The following is a 25887-nucleotide window of genomic DNA, read 5'->3' as shown; positions in this document are numbered from 1 at the left end:
CAGACACTACAGTGGCAGGTCTGAGACATGATTACAGAGCTACTCATGTGGGTGGCACAACCAGTGCTGCAGGCCCACTAGTAGCATTTGATTTGCAGGCCCTGGCACCTCTAGTGCACTTTACTAAGGACTTACTAGTAAATCAAATATGCCAATCATAGATAAACTCATCACATACAATTTACACAGAGAGCATATGCACTTTAGCACTGGTTAGCAGTGGTCAAGTGCTCAGAGTTCAAAAGCCAGCAGCAACAGGTCAGAAGAAATAGGAGGCAGGAGGCAAAAAGCTTGCGGATGACCCTGCATAAGCAAAAAAGTCCAACACACCATTTGAGGGGGGGCCCCCTTGTGAAGCCATACATGGCCAGGGAAACAATCACCACCCAGTTGTGGCGCCTGCTATATACTGGGGTGCCAATTTTCAATAAATTTTCTTTGTGGCATTATATTGGTCTTCAATTTGAAATTTTTCATCACAGCAACCAGACCCCAATTGCCACTGAAGCAATGAATTGAAAATTGGCAATAATAGAAATCCTGTTTTAAAAACGCTGAGTATAATATTTATGCACGTATTCCTTCAAGTACTATGTGTGACTAATATTGAATTGAAATTATGGATGATTTACAACAGAATTAAGGAATAGTGCTGACAGCAATTATGTTCTAATGCTTTAAAGGTGTGGGAAATGCAACAACCAATCCCAGAATTCAGTATAAATATTGTGATGGCAGAAATGAACAGAGGATACCACTTGAAAAAGACAAGATGTTGAAAAGCGTTGTGGGTCTGATAAGAGTTTGTCCAAATAAATTAAGTTGATTTACGGAGCTCCCAGGAGTGCAGTGCTTTCTTGGATTTATGATGTTTAGGGTTGTGGTCTAAACCCTCCACTTGCACCAGCAGTGGAGTGCGTTGACGTTTTAGATCAGCTGGTTTGGACATGTAGGTATATATATGTATATATATATATATATATAAACTCCCAATTCGGTCAACAGAGAGCGTGCACACGAAGACTGGTGCATTTATTTTCCTTTTGTCCTTTAATGCGTTGGGCCTCTCCCAACCTTTTAACTTACTATTTCAAATAGCTGTGCCGCTAGCCGATTGTAGACAATTCATCATCCAAAACATGTGGCTTCATCCGGCTTTCCAAATTCCTCTCACTAACGCATTCAGTCATCGTGTTGACAAACATATCTGTAATGTCACCTTGTGCCTGACAAAAAAACATGAATGTCACAAAGGCAGCACAGCAATTGCAAATTGGCAAGTCAAGAGAAGCCTTCCCATAAAAAAAATTCTCTCTCTCTCTCTCCCTCCCTCCCACACACACACACACCCTCCACCCGCACACGTAATTTGCTATTTCCCTTTGCAGCTGGCCTCAGCAGTTCAATTTTATCCATAGTCTGGGACGCGGACCCTTAAATATCAAGTTAAGAAACGCAACTATTAAAGAGCATTGTTGTCACATGTCCTCCTATTCTGAGTATCTGTTCTGCAAATGCTTCATCAACAGAAAATTCAGGAAACAATTTGGATTCAATTCATACTGACTTCCAGTGCTTAATTTGTGCTCGTTATTCCCAGTACAGAGCACCGGCACTTATTTTTGAGGGCAGGCACTTATTTTTCTACCTCAAGCATTTACTACGTGCAAAAGACACTCATGGTAGGGTGACCAGACAGTCCCGGTTTTTAGAGGACTGTACCGGTGTCCCAACCCTTCTCTTAATTTTAAATAAATGTCCCGGCTTTTGGGACAAAGGTCAGATTATTAAATAAATGTCCCGGTTTTTGGGACAAAGGTCAGATCATCTAGGGAAGCATAAGTTAAAGAGGCCTACAAAGTATAAAATAGTTAAAGTATTTTATCTGTTACTGTCAGGCAACACAGTCCCCATCTGCTCCCAGCAAAGAGACTGTGTGGGGAGCAAAGAGAGGTGGGTGGCGGCGGGTTGCGGGTGCAGGGTGGGAGGTCAAGTCATAGCTAATTTTATATATGTAGTCTTGTAAGTGTGCATGTCTGTGTGTGTGTATATATATGTGTGTTGGTGTGTATATATATATATATATATATATATATATATATATATATATATATATGTGTGTGTACCGGCACACACATATATATATGCACACATTCACAAAGCTACACAAAAAACACGAAACATGCCAACTATAAAAGTTAGAGTAATGTCTTTACTCCTTCTTTTATGTCTGACCTGTCCCTGTTTTTGCTCCTCAAAATCTGGTCACCCTAACTCATGGGAAAGACGGACAAAGAGGAAAACGAAAAAGCGTGACAATCGGAGAAAGCAAAAAGCTAGACGAGTGAGCTGAATGGGCAGGCAGTGGCCGTAAATGGATTGAAGAGGCCCGAGATGGCTTGAAGATTATGCTGCCTCAGTGTTCTGTGCTCGCGCAATTAATTGCAGCAGCCGCGTGTTTAAGAGGGCTTTGGGCACCTGCACGTTTTTATTTACAAATAAAGTACTGCTGACTTCTCTAAATTAGAGTCAAATTATATTTCCTCAATAGTAATAGCAAAGTTGTGGAAGTGTTTCCCACATCATTGGGACCAGAAAATACAGCCCTTTATTTAGAATTCAAAGAATAGTTTATTGAATAATAATGGCACAGGAACAGTGATTTATATTTTCTGGTAAAGAGAGGCAAAGAAACAAAGATAGAAAACCCAATGAAGAGCCTTGGCAGAATGAATAGCCCCATTTCCCAGCCGGTGCCCCTGCCGAGGTGGCACTTTGTGGAGTCTTCAGAAGTAAAGCCACAACCGATATGATTGGTACAAGTTTTAAAATCTTGTAACCGATTATTCTCTATTTAGTGCCCACGTGATGGACATATTTGCGCCCTCTCGTTTTCGGTGTCCTCTCATTCATTTTGGGTGTCCCCTCGTTTGCTTTTATGCGCGGGGGCAGATGTGTTGCGCAGTGCATGAAATTCCCCAGAACATTCTGTGGTTATGTTCGAAGAGTTGAAATTGGCGAGGAAAATCAGAATAGCTGGAGCTGTGGGATTATAGAAGGTGTGTCCCTCCTCCGGGGTTTTGCAACTTGTTGAAGGTTTCCTAGTAGATAAGCGGTTTCATTAGGAGAGGCCCACTTCCTGCCTATAATTTCTGTTCACTTTGTTTCTCCTCTTGTGAGACAACTCTGCCGTCCATCATTTCCTGGACGATGGTCTTTACAACTCGGCTTCTCACTGGCTCTGGGGCTGAAACAAAGAAATGAAATAAACAGTGGAATGAAGGTTCGATATCTTTACAGAATAAATGGTGTGTTTAATGACAGAGAAGGTCGTGGACGTGCTGGATAAAGTATGGAATCCTATGCTTTACGAATCAGGAATTGGATTATGTCCTCTACAATGCATTTATTTATGTATCTAAATTAAACACAGGTAGTCAAATGACTTTCTAAATCGGGCCTATTTGTGTGCATCCATGTTGTGAATGGTTTAACAATGCTCAGGTGTCTCATACACACATTGTTATTAGAGGACTACACTTTTATTTTCCCATCTCCATTATTTGAGCCATTCACAGATGCCTCACATGTGAGCACTTTTAGGCTGGTGCATGCCCCATATGTGATTATGTACATATTGGCGTTTTTTCACTTTTGAACATTCTAATGTTGTGCTTGTTCACTACTGCTGTTACTGAGCTGGTGCATTTCCTTTATACACAGTAACATCCGTGTGTATGCGTCCGGTGAATTGCTTGGTGTATGTTTTTTACCTTGTGTACCCTTGCTAATGTTAGTTCCCTGCTTGAGATGAACATTCTACTTAGTGCATATGCCTCTCGTGAACATTCAAATTGAAATACATCTGTTTGTGAACAGTCTAGCTGTTTGCACTAGTGCACGTGCTGCATTGGAACGTTCGCTTTGCTGAGGTAGCGCCTCTTCTGATCATTGCAATATTGTTACTAACCGATGATTTTATCATGCTGATATTGGTGCCTGTTCTTAATGTGAATAAGCATACATTGCAGCACGTTCCTCATAACCAAGTTACATTTGGTGTAATTGTATCATGGGAATATTCTGATTGATGAATGCGGCTTACTTTAATGTTCTAGTTGGTGCATGTGCCATGTGGGAATGTTTTAAGTATAATGAGAATCCTTCATCTTAACATGTTAATCATGGTGGAGGAGAATATGTTAACAATGGTGCAAGTGACTAGTGAGAAGGTTCTCCTGATGAAAATATGCTTTGTGTGAACTTTATAGTTGGTGCATGCACATTTGCGGAGTGTTCTATTTGGTGCATGTACAACATATGAATATAAAAATATTATCAGTAGATACTCAAGTAATATTCTAATCAGTGCTTAATTTGTAAATAAAGAGGTGCCGGTGCTCAAAGCCCTTCTCTTAAACACGAGGCTGCTGTAAATAAATATACCAGCACTGAATACTGAAGCAGCGTAATCCTGAAGCCATCTCGGGCCTCTTCAATCCATTTACGGCCACCACTGCCCCTTCAGCTCATCCTGCAACTTTCTACTTTCTCCCTTTATGACGCTTTTTAGTTTTTCGTTCTTCCGTCTTTCCCATATGTGTCTTTTGCTCGCAGCAAATGCTTGAGGCATAAGAATATGCCCCGGCCCTCACAAATAAGTGTCGGTACTCAGCACCGGTAAAAACAAGCACAAATTAAGCACTGATTCTAATAGAGATGTATATTTGCATATTTCTCATGTAAGCAGCCTAATGTTGCTATGTGTCTCCTATTTGAATGTTGTATCACTGGTATTTTTTGGTCACGTGACCTTCCTGATTTCTCTAGTGCTAACAGGCCTACACTGAGATGAACGTCTTTACATAACCTAGTCAGTCATCAGCCCCCCCAGTGTCTGCTGTCCTTCATTCTGGAGTGATGGTTAGGCTACAGGCCATCTCCACTTTCAACCCATAGAGAAGCAACTCACCAGGAGTGAGTGTGTGTTTGAGTGAGAAGGTACATTGTATGTGATAAATGAGGTGGGGAGAGAGAGTGGACCCCCACTGTGTCAGATGTATTGAATCTAATGCTCGGGATGAGTATGCGTTTCACTCCACACATTTGGAAGTTGAGAGTAAACTCTGTTATTTAAGACGAAAAAGGCGATTCTAAGTACCAAAAGGATTATTTTTTAATGAGGCAGAAATGTAATGCAATTCCTACTTTCTGTGTCACTTGACATGTAAAAGAAACGTTTTCACTCTGAACGAAGACATTTATGGGGCATTGAATACTGCACAAAACAAAATCCCAGAATAATTACAATCAATTTATTATTTGCATCTTTTTCCATCCTTTGTTTTCAGTGACGCATTTCAGTTTGAAGAGAGGCACATTTCCTTCGTTACTTTCTGTGGAGCACTCGTACCAATGCAGCACTGTAGCATGGGGTTCTTTAGCACTGTCAGAGGAAATGAAAGAGGGTACAAGATGCCGCTTCCAAATGTTAACTTTAGCTTTTAAAGTTGGAAAAAGGTGCCAGAAGTTACATTGGAAAAAATAAAAGGGTCAACTGATTCCAGTGTTTTCTATTGTGAGCCCTTTAATGCCCCAGAAGAGTGATGGCCTTAACTTCACCTTTAATTCCCTCCTTGTATTAGGCCTGCTTGAGCTACGTCATCATTGTAAATAATGCATACAGAGAAGCTGGACAGTAGAGGGCTTTAAAGGGCCAGAACCCCCCTTATCTGCTGGCATGACATAAACTACTGCTACCACGCTGGAACTATATGTCCCATAGGAACATTTTGGTGCGTGGTTTTTATCATACTAGACAAGACTTCAAACAGACAGATGGGAGGATGGCACGAGAACCCTCCACCGTGATATCCAGCCATTATCGCAAAGCTCACAAAAAGAGGCACACTTACCTTTTGATGGGGGAGAGCTGTAACTCTTGGTCTTTTGTTCGACATAGCCACTGAAAAGATACAACATGCATATTACATACACATGACTGAAAATGTACTGTTTCATAATCATCTATCTGCAATGTTTGATGTCTACTGACATGATAGGTTTTAATTGAGGTTTTACCAACGGGTTCCCAATTTTACTTTTTTGGTTGAACTGGGGCTCCTCGCTTCACTGCAATTGAACTCAATGCAAAAGCCTGGAACCTTTATATTACTAACGTGCAGGTATTTAGAATTTGACAAGTTCTTACCTTCCCTGACCCTCCAGCAGGCACCGGTAGGTCTCAATCTCCCTCTCCAGCCGGCACTTGATGTCCAGGAGTTGCTCATACTCTGCCATATTGTTCTCCATCTCTTCCTTGATTGCTGCAAGTCCTTCCTCCAGTTGACTGATCTTCTCTTGAAGGTGTGCCAGCTGGAGGCAGTAGGTCCCTTCTGTTTCTGCCAAGTTAGCTTCCAGGGATTTTTTCTGGGTTTAAAAAAGACAAGAGGGACACTTGACACAAAGCGATGGAATGTGCTGTAGATGGCATTGGGCCAAACATGATGAAGAATGGGTCTAGGCTACATCCCTTCCCCGAAGTCCAGAATAATATGTTACAATCAAATACATTTAAGTGTGACATTTTACCAAGCCTTCCTTGGATTTCTTTCAGAAAAATAGGAATTTGCCAATTGAGCACATACAGTAGGTGTCAGTGGTGTAAGGAAACCTGCTCCCCCCTGCAAACTCCACAAAGAGGCTCCTTCAGGAGCTCTTTGGCCAGGGTGCTGTGCTGAGGGGACCCCCTGGAGCTCCGCCCCCTACCACACCACAGGGGCTGTAGGGGCCTTTGTACATCACTGGTAGGTGTTAGAAATCTCTGAGTGTAGTGCCTCATGCCTATGAAGGGTCCAGGATGTCTTCAAGAGTGCACAGGGGCATTATTACTAGGGAGATACTGTGACTATGGCTACATGCTTCATGCTTTGTTTTCATTCCCATTGTGAATGCATCCTTGGAATAGTCTCAAAGCTAGTTCAAGGTATGTACACAGTGCACTTGCTACTACCCCTTCAAGCTGCTGATGCAGCTGTGTCTATTCTAAAGCCATTCCACTACAAATGCCTCCTCCCCAGCCTGATGTTATCTATATGTCTGGGCTTGCGAAATGTAGAATAGTTTTACATTCTCCAACTCTCATTTCCTCTCATTCATACCATATAAAGGGGCATATTTACAACACAGCGCACCGTGTTGCATGTTAGGAAAATAGCATCAGAATTTTTGATGCTATATGGCGCATTGCTGGCGCTAGTCCAGCAAAGCACAGGGAGGCCCACAGAGTAATGCACTAACGTCACTTTGATGCTTGCCCTGAGCAGGCATTAAAAAATGATGCTAGAATGGTGCATGAAATTTTGTAAATTTCACTGCACCATTTTTTTGGGCCTCCATGTGGGAGAACGCCCCCCTTGCATATATTATACCAGGCGCAGGTATAATGTGGCGCAAGGGGTTACTAAGTGATGCAATGCTTGCATTGAGCCTCATAAATATGGTGCAGGGTAGGGGACTGGTTAGCACCATCTTAGCGTAAAAGAAATGTTGCTAAGGTGGAGCTAGGGGCTTGTAAATATGCTGCTCAGTTCTTTAACGTACAGTAGACATTGAAATATTGCCCAAAGGGACTGCTTGCTTACTCTCCAGTTCTACTTTGTGATCACACTATTATTGAGGGTGTTGTGTCCTAAGACAGAGGAAATCATTGTCTCAGTTTTAACTGTTAGATTTATGTTTTGATTCTTTGTGTGACAAGTTGCATAGATTATATTTTAATATATATATAATTTTATTTGTGGGTGCCTGGAAATTATGCTTAGTCGAGGCATTTATGTGCATTCCGAATAAATGAAACAAACAAGTATGAGTATTTTGAGTGGTTATTTATAGAATAACTTTGCTTCAATACACAAGTAATGTAGCATAGACAAATTAGAAATCAACTTGTCTCTTGGCGCTGTTAAGGGGAAAACTCAGTGGTCAGCTACTGGAAGTAATATCCAGATTGGAGGGTCAACACCTGATTCCAAAGTCAAACCTACACTTCCTTCTTTCTGAAATTAGCAACATGAGAATTAAAGCCAATTCAGTTACAGAGTTCTAACTAATATAGATGAGTGCAGCTCTACTAAGTTTTGGGTGTGTGACTAGCAGCTCCAGTCCAGATTTTGTCTTTGCACTGTGGAACTTTTTGGTGTATTTTATCCCTTTATAAAAGCAGTACTAGGAGTTCCGGAAAGTGAAGAAATAGAGTGAACTGGGAAAGATACCCACACATGGACATAGGAACCGTGATACTTATATAAATCCCTGAAAACTGAGAAGAGAGACCCATGTGCTATATAAGTGGTGGTTTCATCATGTTCATAGGTTCCTCAAGACCTTCCCCAAAGAATGGGGGATATAATATGCTTGGAAAGATTTCTCAACAGGAAGTCTATTTACAAAGAAATGGAGTAATTGAAATAACTTACCATCGTCAGAGCTGCTTGCAGGTCAATTTCCAAAGCTTGTAGGGCACGTTTTAAGTCATAGACCTCTCTCTTGCTCGTCTGCACCTCCTCATCCCCGGCAGAGATCTCTTGCTTGATGGCATTGCTCTAAGAGACAACATGGGCTTTGGTAACTTTCACATATTTAGACACCAGAACAAGTGATGGACTGCTTGAATTTAACTCAGCCACCGGTGGTTACTCTGGGACATATTCCATTCCAGTCTTTTTTAATTGTCTGTGTTGTTACAGGCAGGAACAAAGCAAATGCAAATCCATATTTAATGCACACATCTTCCCAAATCCAAGGCATCAAAGTGGACTGATCTGCGGGGACTGGTGTAAGCCCTGGGTAGGTTTAGTGATTTATGTAGAGCCTGAAATGGTCTGACTTGGCGACAGCCTTATGGGTATTTCAGCGTACTCTCACTTGTTGGAAAATATCTAGGTTGCCCATAGTTCATTCTTTCCTATCCCACAGCCCACAGGACATTCCTCCCTTCCTTACCGCTTCCAGGATCTTTGCTTTAGCATCCCGGCGATTCTTTTCTGCCATCTTCTCGTACTGGTATCGCATGTCGCTGAGGAGCTTCAGCAGGTTGATGCCTGGGACGGCGTTCATCTCTACGCTGAGCTATCCTTTGGCTCCTAATAGTCCCTTCAATTCCTGCAAGGGGAGTAACAGTATGTCATGGCCTTAACCAGGGTTAACAATAAGCATGGATAAAAATTTTCCATTCTCTGCTATTTTTATAGTTGACTTGGTATAAGTCAATTTACCAAAAGTCCAGAGGCAGCAGAAGTGACTTCATGCATCATTTGATCCCCAGTACCATCTTAGTTTTGACCAGTAGCCCACCCTTGGCCCCGCAAACGCCTCTGACTGGCTTGTGAGATGGGATGGGAGGTCATTGAATATACGTTACAATGGCTATTTGAAGTATATTTACTTTGTTTCTCCCATTCTGTTTAGATTGCTGACATCTGTGATGGCAAAAGCAGTGATATGAGTACCCAAGGGTGTGTCAGTGGTTGCAGCCGCTATCCCTAGCCACCACTTATTCTCATCTATTGTTACTTTCTCTAAATAAATCATAACCTAGTTGCCTGCTGCAGATCACTGCACATCAAATACCCCTATACATCAGAACACTGTTACTGTTTTGTAGCTGCATCCACTTTTCCAAAGGGGATATCAGTAGGTATACTATTAAAATACAGCACTGCTTTTGTTTCAATGCTATATTGGGCATTGCCCTAAGTGCAAATTTCTAGCACTTTGACAGCAGCAGATGAATTGTTGTGTCTGATTTAAGAGACACAATTGCAAGCAGGTGGCAGTCTAGAAATAGTAAGTGGTGTTGTTTAGCAAGAAGGTTGTGAGTTGTGCTGATAAGGAGATGCAGTCTGGTCACAGGCAGATGACTCAGGTTAATTGATTGCTGCTGGGATCTGGTTTAACCTGCAAGCCACATGTTCAAAATCCTTCACAACGCCATCTCAATGTTTCACTTGTTTGATGTTAGTAAATTGAGCATCATTAAATTGTAAAACTGTATCTTCTATTAATGGCATCACCGTGTTTGAAGTGCTTTTAAAAACTGGTTAAAATTAGAGAGTATACGAAGTTGTGGTCTGAGAGAATGTTGTATAGTGGGAAAAACCTAAGCCGCAATAGAAAGTAGTATGTTCATTAATGAAAGTCCTGACACAGGCTGGGAGGATGTGTGGACTAGCATGCAGAAAATGTGGCTTGGAGGGACTATCATCTAGCAGGAATGTATATTTGTCAAATAGAGATTTTATAAAAAAATAGGAAATGTGATCTGGCAGAATGCAGGAGATGTGGCCTGTCATTAAGGAAGAAAAATTTGGTGTAGCAACCAGACATATGTTTTTTGAGGGAGATCTAGCCTAATATGACGAATAAAATGCCCAAAGGATATATGTTGTAACAAAAGTAAGCAGATGTGGTCTAGGAGGAACAGTTTAAAAGGGAAATGTGATGTTGTCTAGCACAAGGTGATATACCCTACTAGAAAGGCAATATGGTCTTCTAAGAAGAACAAACCCTGATACAGCATAAAAAAGGAAATCTAGACTAGCTAAATTAAGGAGTTTTTATCTCACAAGAAAGATATATTTTCTAGCAGAGAAAATGCAACACGTACTACCAAAAACATGCATGGCAGGAGATGAACTAAATTAGGAAGATACATTACCAACAGCAAGAAGATATCGTCTTAGAAGAAGAAGAGGAAGAAGAAGAAGAACAAGAACAAGAAGAAGATGGATAGGTGTCCTAGAAGAAGTGGTTCAATAACCAGGCCTTTACATTTTAATTAATGAGTTTAACACTTCATTTCTGAGAAGTCCTATCCTAGTGGCTTTCTCCCCATGTGCCCAAACCGCTCAATACTGAGAGTCTCCATTTTGTTGACATAGTAATAATATGTACTAATGTTTTCGAAAGTAGTGCATTTACACATTACTTATTTAACAATCTGACTTTTTCTATGGCTTCTGAAAATGATTGAATTATTCAGGTGAATGATAGCCACCCTTTCAAGATATCCTCTCTTCACAATAATCAAAAAGAAAATACCTGAACCCTAGCTAGGAATGCAACAGGTTAGAAAACAATAATGCTGCCAAGGCTACCTTTCTTTAGAGCACCACAATATGTGTTCTTTTTGCAGCTAGAGAAGGAGCAGGTATGTTAGATAATAAGCTGTCTGTCAGTGCACTGGCCTGAGGTAAATTGTCGGCCAAAGTGTTGAGAAATGGCTTTCTGTCGCACTAACTCCTGTTATATATCATGCTTGGCATGAGAAAATGGAATCATTTTGGCTCTTTCATGAAAAAATGGCAGAAAATAGTTAAAGTGTGAGAAAAGTCCTCAGCTATTAGAAAAATTCAGTTTTTCTTATCTTATTGCATACCAACCCTTTACAGAAAGATAGTTCAAAACCAAATTACAAAAGATTTTGTCGATGATTTTTACAGTAAACACCCAACTAAGGGAAAACTTTGACGAATCAGAAAGAACATTTCAAACAGGTGTAACACAAGTTTTTGGATTCTATCTACGTCAATACCAGCGCTTTCATGTCACATTGCCCTTACCTCTTCGTGGTTCTTCTTCAGGCAAGCCAGCTCCTCTGTCAGGCTCTCTGCCTCAAGGTCACACTTGGCCACAGTCAGCTCACCATGCACCTTGCGCAGCTCATTGATGTCAGCCTCCACGCTCTGACGCAGGGACAGCTCATTCTCATACCTGGAGAAAAAAGTAACTAGACATGTGAATAACAGCCAAGCTGTAACAAATATGAAAGAGCAAGTTCTAACAACTGAGGCTCCAAGCAAGTAAATTAAAGTTTGAAACAACACATTGCTAGATGCCATGTGACACTCCAAATGTGCAACTAAGTTTGTATGCTTTTTATAAAAGATGTATCAGTACAATATTGTGGAAGACAGCTGTGTCTCCATTAGAGAAATATTCAATTTCTCTTTAAATATCCTTCCATTTGTTTTGGTCTTTGAATTTTGGATTGGTGTCTTACAAACCTTTGGCCATGCACGTCACATCTGGCTGTTGGCACAGTAAGGTAAAAAACAAGGTTAAGATGGATTTTAAGGCTTTTGTGCCCCTGACACATGTTTGCAAAATGATAGGGACCAAGTAGGACTTGCATCATTCTAAGGTCAATGAAACCAGTAGCACTGAATTTCTTACTATGTAACACCTGGTGATATCTTCTAGATAGATGGAGTTTGTAGTGGGTGCTGTGTTGCTTGAATTCCAAATATTGAATGTTCCAGAAATTATTTCAAATGGTGAGGTTTCGGAATACTATTCATCTGTCTTTAACACCTACTTCCTTAATACAACAAATAAAGGTAATTATGTAATTAGATTCTGTTAATCTTGGCCACAAGGTAATCTCTTTCCCATTGTTTCCATTCAGAAGATCTTTTTACATTATATAATTTTGCTGCATAGCATCGCTCTCCATGGAAGTCAGTGCAATGCATTCCATCTCCCACTATCCTCGTGTGAGTCCTCAGTATGTGTTTTCCAATTGATCTCAGTTGCTGAAAAAAATTCAAGCATGTCACCCATCTTTGTATTTTTTCAGTGAGTGAACCCTAATCTTGTACTCATCTCTTGAAGACGGATTACTTCAAAAATGTGAAGACAGGAAAAGTAATTTATTGATTATCAATCAGAAAGACAATATATAGGTTTAAAGTCAACACAATTGCCCTATTTATTGTTTTGAAAATTATTTGAATGGGTCATTTTCTTAACATACATGGCTTTGCATACTATGGCACAAATTAGGTGATTATATAGTGAGGAAGGTGAGTGAGGTGATAAGTGGGCACTGAGATAAGAAGACACACCCAGAATAAACTTACTTTGTAGTGCAAAAGGGTGAGGTAAAGTGTAGAAAGAAAGATGTAATCAATCATTTGAATGTTTAAGAATTACCACATGTGAGTCCAATGATTGTGCCTTGTCTCAAGGGCCAATATCTCTGTGACTCACAGGTTTTCTAAGGATAGCAAAAATGTTTATTTTCACAGATATCAGATTTCAGGAGTAAACATATCTTGCTGTAGTTTTTAACAGGTAAGTTGTAGCTTAGCCATGGAGTATTTTAAATGCAAAGGATCTGATTTATAGTATTCTGTCTTGAATGAGATGGAGTACTTTGTCTGCCAAACCTTCAGTACACCCGCTCAATTTTGAGCTGGGAGGACCACCAGTTTTCTGAAAGCAGTGCCTCCATGGGCTCCACCATTGGAAAACTTACTTCAACAGTCCCACAGAGAAGGGAGCTGGTATAGAAAAGGCATCAAACCATGCTTTCTATTTAGAGTTGAGAGTCCGGCATCCTTTTTTATCTTTCCATCTGTCATCAATAAATAAAATAACGGACACTCTCTTCTTTATCCCAAGGTTATGGGGTCCATTAGTTGTTTTGTTTTTTCAGACAGGAACTCTGATTTGTAAGTATGTTTCCGAAAACAAAAAATCTTAGTGATAATCCCCCTAAACAATGGCAGTCGTGCACCAAACTTTCTTTGCCATCAAAGAATCTGCAGTGGCAGCGGTACCTCTGAAGACAAAGAGTTCACAGCATGGCCGGAGAGATCTTGTAATTTGACCAGTGATGTTCTACCAGGGGTGGTGGAGGAGATGTCCTCTGCCACCCTGATGGAAGGCGGTCCATCTATGAGAGTCTAAATCATGCCTTAAGATTTCATGATTTAGGAGGTGTTCATGAGAGGATTAGTGCTTCTTGGCTACTTAGATATCCTGATATTGGTTATTGGAGGTCCTGGTGTGCATGGCAAAGTTCGAAATGGTCCGTTTGGCGAAGGTAAATAGCCTTATGAAAGGGGAAAACAAGTATTGCGACACACTAGTTAAAGTGTTCCAGTGATATAGTCTACTTTAGACAAGGCTATGAAGATAGATTAGCAGTGAGGAAAGGAAAGTGAAGAGTCAAGAATATTTTGGCATTTAAGTAGCTCTGCCTCTTTGCTAAGGTATTGCCACAGATGGAGGAATTGATAGACATACTTAAGTTTGAAGTCGTCAGCAGCTAGTCTGGCATTGTCAATTTGCAGGACGATTCTGGCGTTTTCAGTAGATGCAGCAATGATCTGGAAGACAATAAAAGTTCACATTGAAGATCATGTTGCAGCAGGTGGACTATCATTTCCGAGAGGGCAATTAACCTGACTTTCGAAACAAAAGTCAGTTTTCGTTCTCAAAAAAAATTATAGACATATACATTTTTGATTAAGCTTTTGTGACATTTCAAAGAGTAGCTTTACAGGCATCTGGTGCATGCACATACTATCCACTCTCCTCGTTCCAGGCACCACAATGCAATATCCATAGAAACATCATGTGGCTTCGTAACTCTAGAAAACAATTTTTAGCTGTTCTTTGCAGTTTTTTTATAGCGTGAGCTCGACCCTAAGGTTTTGGAGCACTTTACACGAGTACCAGTTACATTATACAAGGTCAGATTTATTTTTAGGCATATGGCGATTAAATGATTTTTCCAGTATTACAGGATGTTGAGCCAACACTGGGACTCAAACCAGCTTTCGGTTCCAAAGTAGGCAGCACTGGCCATAATGCCAGATCCTCTCCCCTAATCCCTTTACAAAATCAAAGTAATGGGTCGTTTAATCGAAATGACCGTATTGAAGAAAACCAAGATTACAACTTCAAGAGTGAATTGAATTAACGTGTGTTTAAATAAATTTGTGAGTCGCAAAACGTGATGTACAACAGTGTCAATTACACTGTTTGCGATTCCCAATGGGGTCGCAAATGACCTACCTCATAAATATTCATGAGGTAGGTCACAGTTTGCGACCCCATTGGGAATGGCCGCCCTCACAGGGATGGTGGCCTGCTGTGACTGCTTTTAAATAAAGCAGTTTTTTTTTTTTTAAACTACATCCCGTTTTCCTTAAAGGAAAATGGGATGCATTTCAAAAACGAAAATGAAAAGTTTTCTTTTCATGTTTTCAGAGCAAGCAGTGGTCCCTGGGACCACTGCCTGCTTTGAAAAAATATTTTTGCTGCCATTCACAAATGGGAAAGTGTCCCATGAGGACCCCTTCCCATTTGCGAATGGGTTGCCACCAGTTTGAAACTGATGCTAACTGTGATTGTTTTGTGACCGCATTCACGTTCACAATACAATGCTACATTGCTCTGCGACTCGCAATTAGAAAGGGAACGCCCCTTCCTAATTGGGATTCACAAACCTATTTTGTGATTCGGTAAATAGATTACTGAATCGCAAAATAGGCTTTGTACATACCAAAATGTTTTTTTTCCCATCGCAAACGGTCTGATTCTGTAAATCGGACCATTTGCGACAGGAAAGATGGTACGTACATGTGCCCCTTAGAGTGGAAACATGGAGTTGCATGTAGTCACTTGGTAAACCAAAAAAACACAACTGAGCACCTAGTCGAAGATTTGCTTGTTATTTATCTCTGATATTCATGAAAGGAACTACAGATATTTACAAAAGGAAGTAGCCTTACAAACAGCAGGGAAACTCCTGTGTTTACTAGAGTTCAGTTTCAATTTGATTCAAGGAAGTTGTGGGTCCATATATAGGGCTTTGAAATTAACTCTAGTGTCTCATTTCCGTCTTTACACCTCTATAAATTAGGCAGTACTCGATGTAAAGCTCTATCTGAAACTAAGAGAGACGAAATCCCCTACTCCAAACAATTAAAAAGAAAACATACATTTCTGCATTATACACTGTAGCAATAACAAGGAACAATGTAATCAGGTATATCATTAGTCCAAGTTGTTAATGATTTATAATTTTCCTACCTGTTTTTGAAGCTCTGCAATTATTGCATATTATTTGCTGTAGTCATGAGCTGTTGGTGCACGGTGTTTTGCATACCACTCCTTGATTTTGCACTCAAGGTCCAAGTTTGCACTTTCCAGTTGTTTGACTTTGTCCAGGTAGCTTGCAAGGCGGTCATTGAGGTTTTGCATGGTCTCCTTTTCCCCACAGAGATGAGGCCCTCATTGCTGAGATGGCCCGCACCAGCTACTATGCGAAAGCCTACACTAGGTCCGTCACCAAGTCCACCAGCACAAAAGCCAACACCATAGCCCTCTTGGGCTGCTCCAGCACTGCCTTGGAAACCACCAAAGCTGGCTCTTCCACCACTTACTGAAACCGGGGTGGATCCAGCACTATGTTGGAAGAAAGGCATGATGCTCCTGAAGAACTGCTACCCTGCAAAGTGCCACTGAGTAGGAGAATAGAGGGTGCTGGTGCAATGGCTGGATATTTTAGCCTTTATATAGAAACTGTAGTGGGTGTTTCATTTCTATGAGTAAACTTCTAAATAAACAGTTTTGTTTCAAGGTCAGACTCTCCCTCTCATTACTATAGAGTACATCAAGATAAAGCAGGTGGGGCAATGCTAAGCATTTAATTTAATTTATGTAATTTTTTTAATCTTAAGTCATTAAAGCACTGCCCCCTCTTCTTATCAATTCATTTGTATGCAAGGAGCATTCATAGACAGTTTGCAACAGCCCCTTTTAAGTGTATGCGCTGTGACACATGCTTTTAAAAATAAGAACACACCGAGGTTTCGACTAGAACATGTGCACTAAACTACTGAAAGATTCTTGCAGTTTGGATGCAATGGAAGATGACCATTTAGTGCTCTAAAGTAACCAAAAAAAAGCCTGTGGCACTTTCTAAAAGCAACTTCTGAGGAAATAAATAGAAAAAATTGCAATTAGTTTGTACCACTTGTGAGAGCCAAAATCTAGCGTGAATAATTATATTTGACTTAATCATACTTATGTACTAATTGTGTGAAATGATTTAACCATAAAATTAATGTTAACACAGAATGTGCCTTTTATTGGCCACCATCGAATGCAAGGCCGGCACATTTTTTATAATACTGTATTAACGTTGAAATGAGAAAATAGTCTGTCTGTTTAAGAACATGTTCTCTGCTAAAATAAATGCTGAAATGAGTATTTCCTGTTTTGTGCTGGGCCTCAAGCAGACAGGGCCATGGTGAAATGTTATCTAACTCCCGGCGCTCCTACTGTTGATACATTCATATGCTTTCACGTACATTGTTTAACAGACTCCATTCATTGAGTTTGCATATTTGTCTGTAGTTATGTTTCTAACTCATGTATTTCTCTCAAGGGAAATGGTGCAACGAGAAATGTTTCCACATCTTTGTAACCACTGTCTAGTAGAAGCAAATCCAGAAGATGCCAAACAAAGAGCTTTCAGATCGCAGTCGGAGAAGGATGTGTACAAGACACATTTAGTATAAGTCTGAGTTGCGTAAAGGGAATAGAAAGGAATCAACAATCTCAAAGCTGACATTTTATGCAATTGTGATATCTGATGTTTTTGTAATTGGATGTTCTTTCTTTGCTTGATATTTTTGTCAAATGGAAAATGTTTAGTAAATTTAATTTAATGTTTGAGAGCCATTCATCTGGGGTTCTTCTCTCCTGGTTTCCAGAGACTTCACTTCATATCTTGGTGTGATTTGTCACTTTGACATTTCACGTTTCACCAGTCAGTCTACTGACATTCTGGTGCTTTATTAATTTCTGAGTTTACTATGTCTGTTCAATACTCAACTAATGCTCTGATGGATTAGTAATCTTATAGTCCAAAATTCTAAACCCGCCCCCTTTCCCTGTTCTTGTCCTGATGCTGGCGCTGATGACCCCTTGTTGAAGTAGAAGTTGTTGTTGATTACCTTAGGATAGGTAACTATGAGAGATCTGTGCATTATTTGTCTTTTGTTTTCCAGGTACCAACTGCCAATATTTTAATACTGCTGCTGTTTAGATAGATCCATAACGAGTTGGTTTCTAAATTAATGTTCCTAAAACTTTTGCATGAAGCCCAACATGTGAATGCTAATCTAAAATTAGTGAGGTGTTTTTTCTATACTTATGACTTGACATCATTTTATTTCTGAATCAAATGTATCTTATCACTTTTGCTCAAGTATTGTTGTTATTAATTAGTGTTCTAACCATTGATATTTTCATTCTTATTGCTTTGTTTGAACTAAGATTCTTCAGGCCAGTTCGACAGTCTATGATGTTTATTTATTTGTACCATTTGGTGTTGAGACTAATTTTCATGACCTTAGCCTTGTTAATATAAGGAAATAAAGATTTTAATTGATACTGAAAGGTGTGGTTATTTGTGGCCAAATTGGTCATGCTGTGTCTTTTACTGTCTCTCTATTGCTGTTGAACTGTTTATTATTAATTTGCTTTTCACTACTGTTAGAGTTTATGCATGGTCATCCACAATCTTTTGGCTATTTTTCTGATCTGTTGCTGTTGGCTTTTGAACTCTGAGCACTTTATCACTGCTAACCAGTGCTAAAGTGCATATGCTCACTGTGTAAATTGTATTGTTGATTGGTTCATCCATGATTGGCATATTTGATTTACCAGTAAGTCCCTAGTAAAGTGCACTAGAGGTGCCAGGGCCTGTAAAGCAAATGCTAATAGTGGGCCTGCAGCACTGGTTGTGCCACCCACATTAGTAGCTCTGTAATCATGTCTCAGACCTGCCACTGCCGTGTCTGTGTGTGCAGTTTTAACTGTAAATTCGATTCAGCAAGTGTACCAACTTGCCAGGCCTAAATCTTCCCTTTTCTTACATATAAGGGTGCAGTGTATGGTTAAGGTAGGACATATAGGGCGTCATTCTGACTTTGGCGGGCGGCGGAGGCCGCCTGCCAAAGTCCCGCCGTCAGAATACCGCTGCACGGTCAGAAGACCACCGCAGTAATTCTGAGTTTCCCTCTGGGCTGGCGGGCGACCGCCAGAAGGCCGCCCGCCAGCCCAGCGGGAAACCCCCTTCCATGAGGATGCCGGCTCCGAATGGAGCCGGCGGAGTGGAAGAGGTGCGACGGGTGCAGTTGCACCCGTCACGATTTTCAGTGTCTGCTTGGCAGACACTGAAAATCTTGGTGGGGCCCTGTTAGGGGGCCCCTGCAGTGCCCATGCCATTGGCATGGGCACTGCAGGGGCCCCCAGGGGCCCCACGACACCCGTTACCACCAGCCAGGTTCTGGCGGTCAAAACCGCCAGAATCAGACTGGCGGTAAGGGGGTCGGAATCCCCATGGCGGCGCTGCCTGCAGCGTCGCCATGGAGGATTCCCTAGGGCAGCGGGAAACCGGCGGGACACCGCCGGTTTCCCGTTTCTGACCGCGGCTGTACCGCCGCGGTCAGAATGCCCATGGATGCACCGCCAGCCTGTTGGCGGTGCATCCGCGGTCCCCGGCCCTGGCGGTAGACAACCGCCAGGGTCGGAATGACCCCCATAGTAATGTGTTTTATATGTCCTGACAGTGAAATACTGCTAAATTCGTTTTTCACTGTTGCAAGTCCTGTCCCTCTCATAGGTTAACATGGGGCCTACTCTTAAATATGATTAAAGTGTAGATTCCCTTTGGGAGCGGATGGACATGTGGAGTTTGGGGTCTCTGAGCTCACAATTTAAAAATACATCTTTTAGTAAAGTTGATTTTAAGATTGTGTGTTTGAAAATGCCACTTTTATAAATTGAGCATTTTTTTGCTTATACCATTTCTGTGACTCTGCCTGTTTGTGGATTCCCTGTTTGGGTCAGTTTGACAGTTGGGCTGATTGCACCTCACACTAGACAGTGACACAAAGGGAGCTGGGGTGTAGTCTGCATTTCCTGATGAGCCATCTGTGCTAGGAGGGAGGAGAGGAGTGGTCACTGACACCTGAAAGGGCTGTGTCTGCGCACACAATGCAGTCTCCAACCGCCTGGTGAGTGGGGCCTGGCCTGGGCAAGGCAGGATTTCACATTTAAGAGAGACTTTGCTTTGAAGTAGGCCTACTTCAAAGGAGAAATTGGGTATAAGAAGGGCACCCAAAACCAGAGACTTTAGAACACTTCTGGAAACCAAGAGAAACCTCTGCCTGGAGAAGAGCTGAGGAAGAGGAGCTGCACTGCCTGTGACTGTGCTTTGTGGAGCTATCCTGCAGTTGCTGCTTCTGCCAGAGTAAGAGGGAAAATAATGGACTTCTTTGTGTGCCTTCCATCTTGTGAAGATCTCCAAGGGCTTGATTTAGAGCTTGCCTTCTGTAGTTTGAAGTCTCAGGGACAGCAAAGACTTCTCTATGCCAGCACCTGGTCTCTCTAGAGAGACTCCTACTCTGACAAGTGGTGCCCATTGTTGGAAAATGGGGTATTGGTAAGGGCAGGTAAGTACCTACACTTAACTATAGGCCACTAACCTCCACTTAGGTCCAGTTAGGTCTCAGTAAATTAAACCCAACTCAACCCTTGGTAGCTTGGCAAGGAGCGACAAGACTTAACTTAGGAGACAGAGTGTAAAGCATTCAAATATCACAAAACAGTAATCAAATAAAACACAGGAAACAGTTTAAAAATCCAAAACCAATTTATAAAAATAGATTATATTTTTATCTTTAAAATGGTACAAAAACAAATAAAATCGGATAGGGGAACCGGAGATATACAGTTTTAAAGAATTATTGTTTTCTAGCGCCTAGAAACAAAAAACGCCAATCTGGTCATCTGGCCGCACCTCGACCGGGGCAAAGTCAAAGTTTAAGGCCGACCGCGATGGAGCCCGGGTCAGCTACAGCCTGCGGGAGACCTTGGTCAAAAGTTTAGTCTTTTTCTGAAGATTTTGTTCAGCGGGCGAACCTGCCAGTCCAATCCAACCTCCTGGAACTCTTCCGCTGATACGCATCGCGGGAACCCTCGGTGGAGATTTTTACCTTCGGACTTAGTTGTTTTTTCAAGGTGAAAATCATTTGACTGGGGCAAACCTGGATCTTGATCCGACGTCCTTGGAGCCCTCCTCGGATACACTGGCTGGGAGGTCCCGGTCAACTTCTTACGTTCTGACTTATGGCCAGATGTAGGTAGATATGGTTTTACGCCTCTCAAATTGCGAGTCGGAGCGATTCGCAATTTGCGAGTCACAAAACCATATGCAGAATGGTGTCCATGACACCATCGGCGAATCGCAAGGGGGTCGCAAAGACCCACCTCATTAATATTAATGAGGTGGGTCGCAATTTGCGACCCCCTTGCGATTCCCTGCACTTACAGGGATGGTGGCCTGCTGGAGACAGCAGACCACCATGTCTGTGACTGCTTTTTTAATAAAGCAGTTTTTTTTTTGTATTGCAGCCCATTTTCCTTAAAGGAAAACGAGTTGCAATACAACCGAAAAAATGAAACCATTTGGTTTCATTTTTTCAGAGTAGGCAGTGGTCCATTGGACCACTGCCTGCTCTGAAAAAATATTTTTGGCTACATTCACAAAGGGGAAGGGGTCCCCTGGGGACCCCTTCCATTTTGCAAATCAGTTAGGACCCACTTCGCATGGGTGCTAACTGGGAACTGCTTTGCGACCGTGTTCGCGGTCACAAAGCAATTCTGCATCGCGGTGCGAATCGCAAATAGGAAGGGAACACCCCTTCCTATTTGCGAGTCGCATTCCCATTTTGCGAGTCGGTAACGACTCGCAAAATGGGAATGTGCATTGCGATGCCCGTTTTGCATGGCGCAAACTGCGAATTTTGCAGTTTGTGCCATGCAAAACGGTTCCTACATCTGGTGCTTAGTCTCTTTTTTGGAGATTTTCTTCACCGGGACGAACCTGCAAGTCAGGCCGGGTCGCGGTTGAGGCAAGCCGGCTAGAGTTGCTGCGGCGGGTCGGTCCCTCTATGGAGCTTGTTTTCAAAAGTTCTCCAAACGTCTCCAAACATCTGGATCTTCTTCCAGATGTTACTTTAAGGTTCTTTTGGGGTCCACAGCTCACCCCAAGGTTACAGAAGCTCTGAGATGATCCTTGGGGGTGTGGGCTACAACTCCCAGAATGCAAATGGTGCAAACTCCTTTTTGGCCACTGGACAGTGGACAGCTGGTTGGTTTCTTCAGGAGTTGGTGCAGGGGACTCTGGTTAGCAATTTTTCACCTGTAGCAAACAGAGAGTCCCTCCATGAACCAGTTGAAGCCAGGCAAAGTCCTTCTTGTGGTGAAGCCTAAGTGTGCAGCTGGTGCAGTCCTTCAGAGTGCAGGGTCTAGGTGCAGGCCAGGGGTCCAGCAGGGCAGTCCTTCTTCTCCTGTCGTTCTTCCTTGTTGGAATCTGATGGGGATTTGAGGTGTGGGTGCAGGTCTGCCAGTTTTATCCTTGCTCCTGGGTGAAAAACAGGGGGGTCCTCGTTCTCCAATCAGGTGCAGGGTCCTTCCCCCTGTGATGAACACTTCCTGGGAAGTGTGGCAAAATTCAATCCCAGGAGGCAACATTCCTCAAAAATCCATCATGGCTGAAAGTGATTTTTGGAGGTTACATCTGGCTGAGCCCACTCACTGGTGTGGCTAAAAATCATAAACACACCCATCTCCTCACCATATGCTGAGGGGAGATCTCCTCCCACAGGCACATCTCTTTGTGCGAAGCCAGGCCACTTCACACCTCATCAAGTCAGCCTGGCCAGGCTGCCAGAGGTTGGCCAATCAGAGCACAGCAGCAAAAACACTGCAGGGCTGAAGTTGGCAACTTTTCAGGTAAAGCTTAAAACGGTTTACCTGAACATGTTATATTAAATCCAACAACTGGAAGTTGTGGGATTTATTATAGCAATTAATTTTATACCAAACTCTTTGTATCTGTCACTTAAGGGGACTTATAAAATTAAAATAAAGTCTCCCCATTCTAGCCTATGAAGGCCATTCACTACAATGAGGGAAAATTTAATTTGGCTGTTTTTACCTCACCAGGGCTTATAAAACTATTTTTATAAGGTCCCTGCTTATATTTACATGGCACCCAGCCCTAGGGGCACATAGGGCACACCTTATGGGTGACTTATATGTAAAAAATAAGGTAGTTTAAGACTTTGGAACTACTTTTAATTCCAAAGTCGAATTTGCATATAACTTTAATTTAAAAGCAGCCAGCAATGCAGTCCTGCCTTTAAAATGACACTGGGCACCTCAGCAGTGCACTACCTATGCTAGGATCCCTAAACCTACATGCCCTACCATATACTAGGGACTTATAGGTAGGTTGACTTAGCCAATTATAATTAGCCTAATTTGCATATCCACTTTACACAGAGCACTGGCCCTGGGACTGGTAATCAGCACCCAGGGCACAGCCAAGAGTCAGTAACCACCGGTACCTGTCCAAAAAGTGTGGGGGTGACCAGGGCAAAAAGGAGGACTTTCCTACACCCATCCAGTTCCTGGGGCCTTGAAAGGAGAAGCTGGCAGCCTAAGAGGAAGAAATCCAAGCACAGAACGCTGAGCAGGGAAAAGATCGATGCAACTCCGATCTGTGGCTGGGAAATCGACACGCCGCCGGCTTCACGGCTGAAAATCGACACTCCTATGTAGGACGACCGAAGAATCAACGCATGGAGCTGGAGAAACTATGCACAGCATCGCTGTCGGAGGATGGTGAGATCGCAACCCGCGCTGCGTGGTTTTCAGATCATCACGCGGCTGGATTTCCGACGCAAGTACCACTGGGCGTGTAAAAACAACGCAAGGCCTGTCCTGACCCAAGAGTGCTGAGCGGATCACTTCATCGTTCTCCTACGAAGAGAAGAAACGACACACCCCGATCCGACGAAAGGAGAAACAACGCAAGGTCTTGCTCGTGAGTGAACTTGGCGCATAACAATCACTTTTTGCCGCACACTTGCCCGTGCAGGGTTATTTTTTATGCACCAAAGGTACATTTTCACGCTAACAGTGTTAGTGTGTGTTTAAAATTACATGAAGACTCTTTTTGCATTTTTTGTGATAACTTGCCTTGTGTATTGTGGACTTTTGTCTTTTGGGTTTTGTTTTGTTTAGATAAATATTTCCAATTTTTCTAAACATGTGTTGTGTCATTTTGCAGTGTTTTTGTTAAGTTACTGTGTGTGTTGGTACAAATACTTTACACCTAGCACTTCGAAGTTAAGCCTACTGCTCGTGCCAAGCTACCAAGGGGGAAAGCAGGGGTTATCTGAGGGTGATTCTCTTTTACCCTGACTAGAGTGAGGGTACTTGCTTGGACAGTGGTTAACCTGACTGCCAACCAAAGACCCCATTTCTAACAACTAGTGATTTCAATGTAATTTAGGCAAGTCAAAAGATTCATCGATCTTATGGCTGCGTCCAACCACTTACTATAATGAAATAGGTAAGCCAAGGGTGCGCTGACAGTTTTGGTAGCAGAATTTGATGGTTAAGTCTCTTTAAATTATTGATTTCAGATGGTTATGTTTCTTTACATTTTAATAACAAGGTGTTTTTGAGTTGAGATTTATTGATTTGAATTGATACAGAATATGGAGAAGATGTGTCCCTAAATGCCCAAGGTGACTTTTCCCGGTCCTTGGAGTGTGCCTATGTTGGTGGGGAGTGTTCTCAGCGTTCTATTGTCAGGTTGAATGAAGTAGATTATGCGCTTGCACATCTTTAGCTAGCTTGCAGGTGATTGAGTTGTTTGCAAGATTTTAGGGGAGTTGGCATACTCCAAATGTTGCTGAAGAAGGGGTTTACGTACTCCAAAATGAGGTTGTAGAAGAGGTTTGCATACTCAGAAGTGTGAGAGTAGGGAAGTCGGCTGACTTCACATGTGTGTTTTGCGGTTGGTGCTCAAAAATTGTCCACGTGGTTTTTGGTATACAGACCTCACAGGTTGGTCTAAAACTCCAGAGTATTTTGAAGTGTGATGAGACACTTGATTTTTGGTGTAATTTATCTGTTCAATAGGCCGATCGTGCGTGATTGGCAAGTTGAGTTGTGAGTCAAGTCGAGTGTAAGGTCTTTTCGAATGAGATTTTGCGAGTCCTATGTGCACTAGGGCAGTATCCATTCATCAGTTGAGAGTGAAATTTGGTGGGTCGAATTTTGCTTGGGAATCTGGGGAACTGAGAAAGATAGAATCAACGCATGGAGCTGGAGAAACGACGCACAGCATCGCTGACGGAGGATGGTGAGATCGCAACCCGCGCTGCGTGGTTTTCAGATCATCGCGCGGCTGGATTTCTGACGTAATTACCACTGGACGTGTAAAAACAACACAAGGCCTGCCCAGACCCAAGAGTGCTGAGTGGATCAAATCATCGCCCTCCTACGAAGAGAAGAAACAACAGACCCCGATCCGACAAAAGGAGAAACAACGCAAGGTCTTGCTCGTGAGTGAACTTGGCGCATCCAAATTTTTCTAAACATGTGTTGTGTCATTTTGCAGTGTTTTCGTTAAGTTACTATGGGGGTCATTCTGACCTCGGCGGTAAAAGGCTCCTACCGCCAGTCAGAAGTCCGCCATTCTACCGCCGCGGCCACGGTAAACCGCCACGGTCATTCTGACCCACAACTGCCAAACCGCCAAAAACCCGACATCCACGGAAGGCCGCCTCATCAGCGGTCAGCGATAAACTGGAGATGACCAAACCTCCACCATCACGCCAACACAAACACGCCCATGCCATTACGACCCACGAATCCACGCGGCGGTCTTTCAACCGCGGTATTCCATTGGCGGTACACACCGCCGCGGTCAAAATACACACACCTTTACAAAACACAGCCACATTGGACAATTCGAAATACACACACCAGATACACATACACACACCACACCCACACATCCAATCAACTATAAAACACACACCCACATCACCCACAAACCCCCACTACTAGAAATTCGGAGAGAAGGCGAGAGAGAGAGAGAGAGAGCACAGCTATCGAAAACCCCAACACACAGAGGAACACAACATCATCAGCCAC

At 42.4% G+C, this 25887-nt stretch overlaps 1 pseudogene; it reads right to left on the bottom strand.

Moving 5' to 3' along the window:
• Positions 1 to 3096: 3096 nt before the first annotated feature.
• On the bottom strand, positions 3097 to 16088 carry LOC138301880 (keratin, type I cytoskeletal 12-like; annotated as a pseudogene).
• Positions 16089 to 25887: the final 9799 nt, after the last annotated feature.

Source organism: Pleurodeles waltl, chromosome 6, assembly GCF_031143425.1.
Source record: "Pleurodeles waltl isolate 20211129_DDA chromosome 6, aPleWal1.hap1.20221129, whole genome shotgun sequence".
NCBI lineage: Eukaryota > Metazoa > Chordata > Amphibia > Caudata > Salamandridae > Pleurodeles > Pleurodeles waltl.
This window is presented reverse-complemented; position numbering and strand designations above follow the sequence as displayed.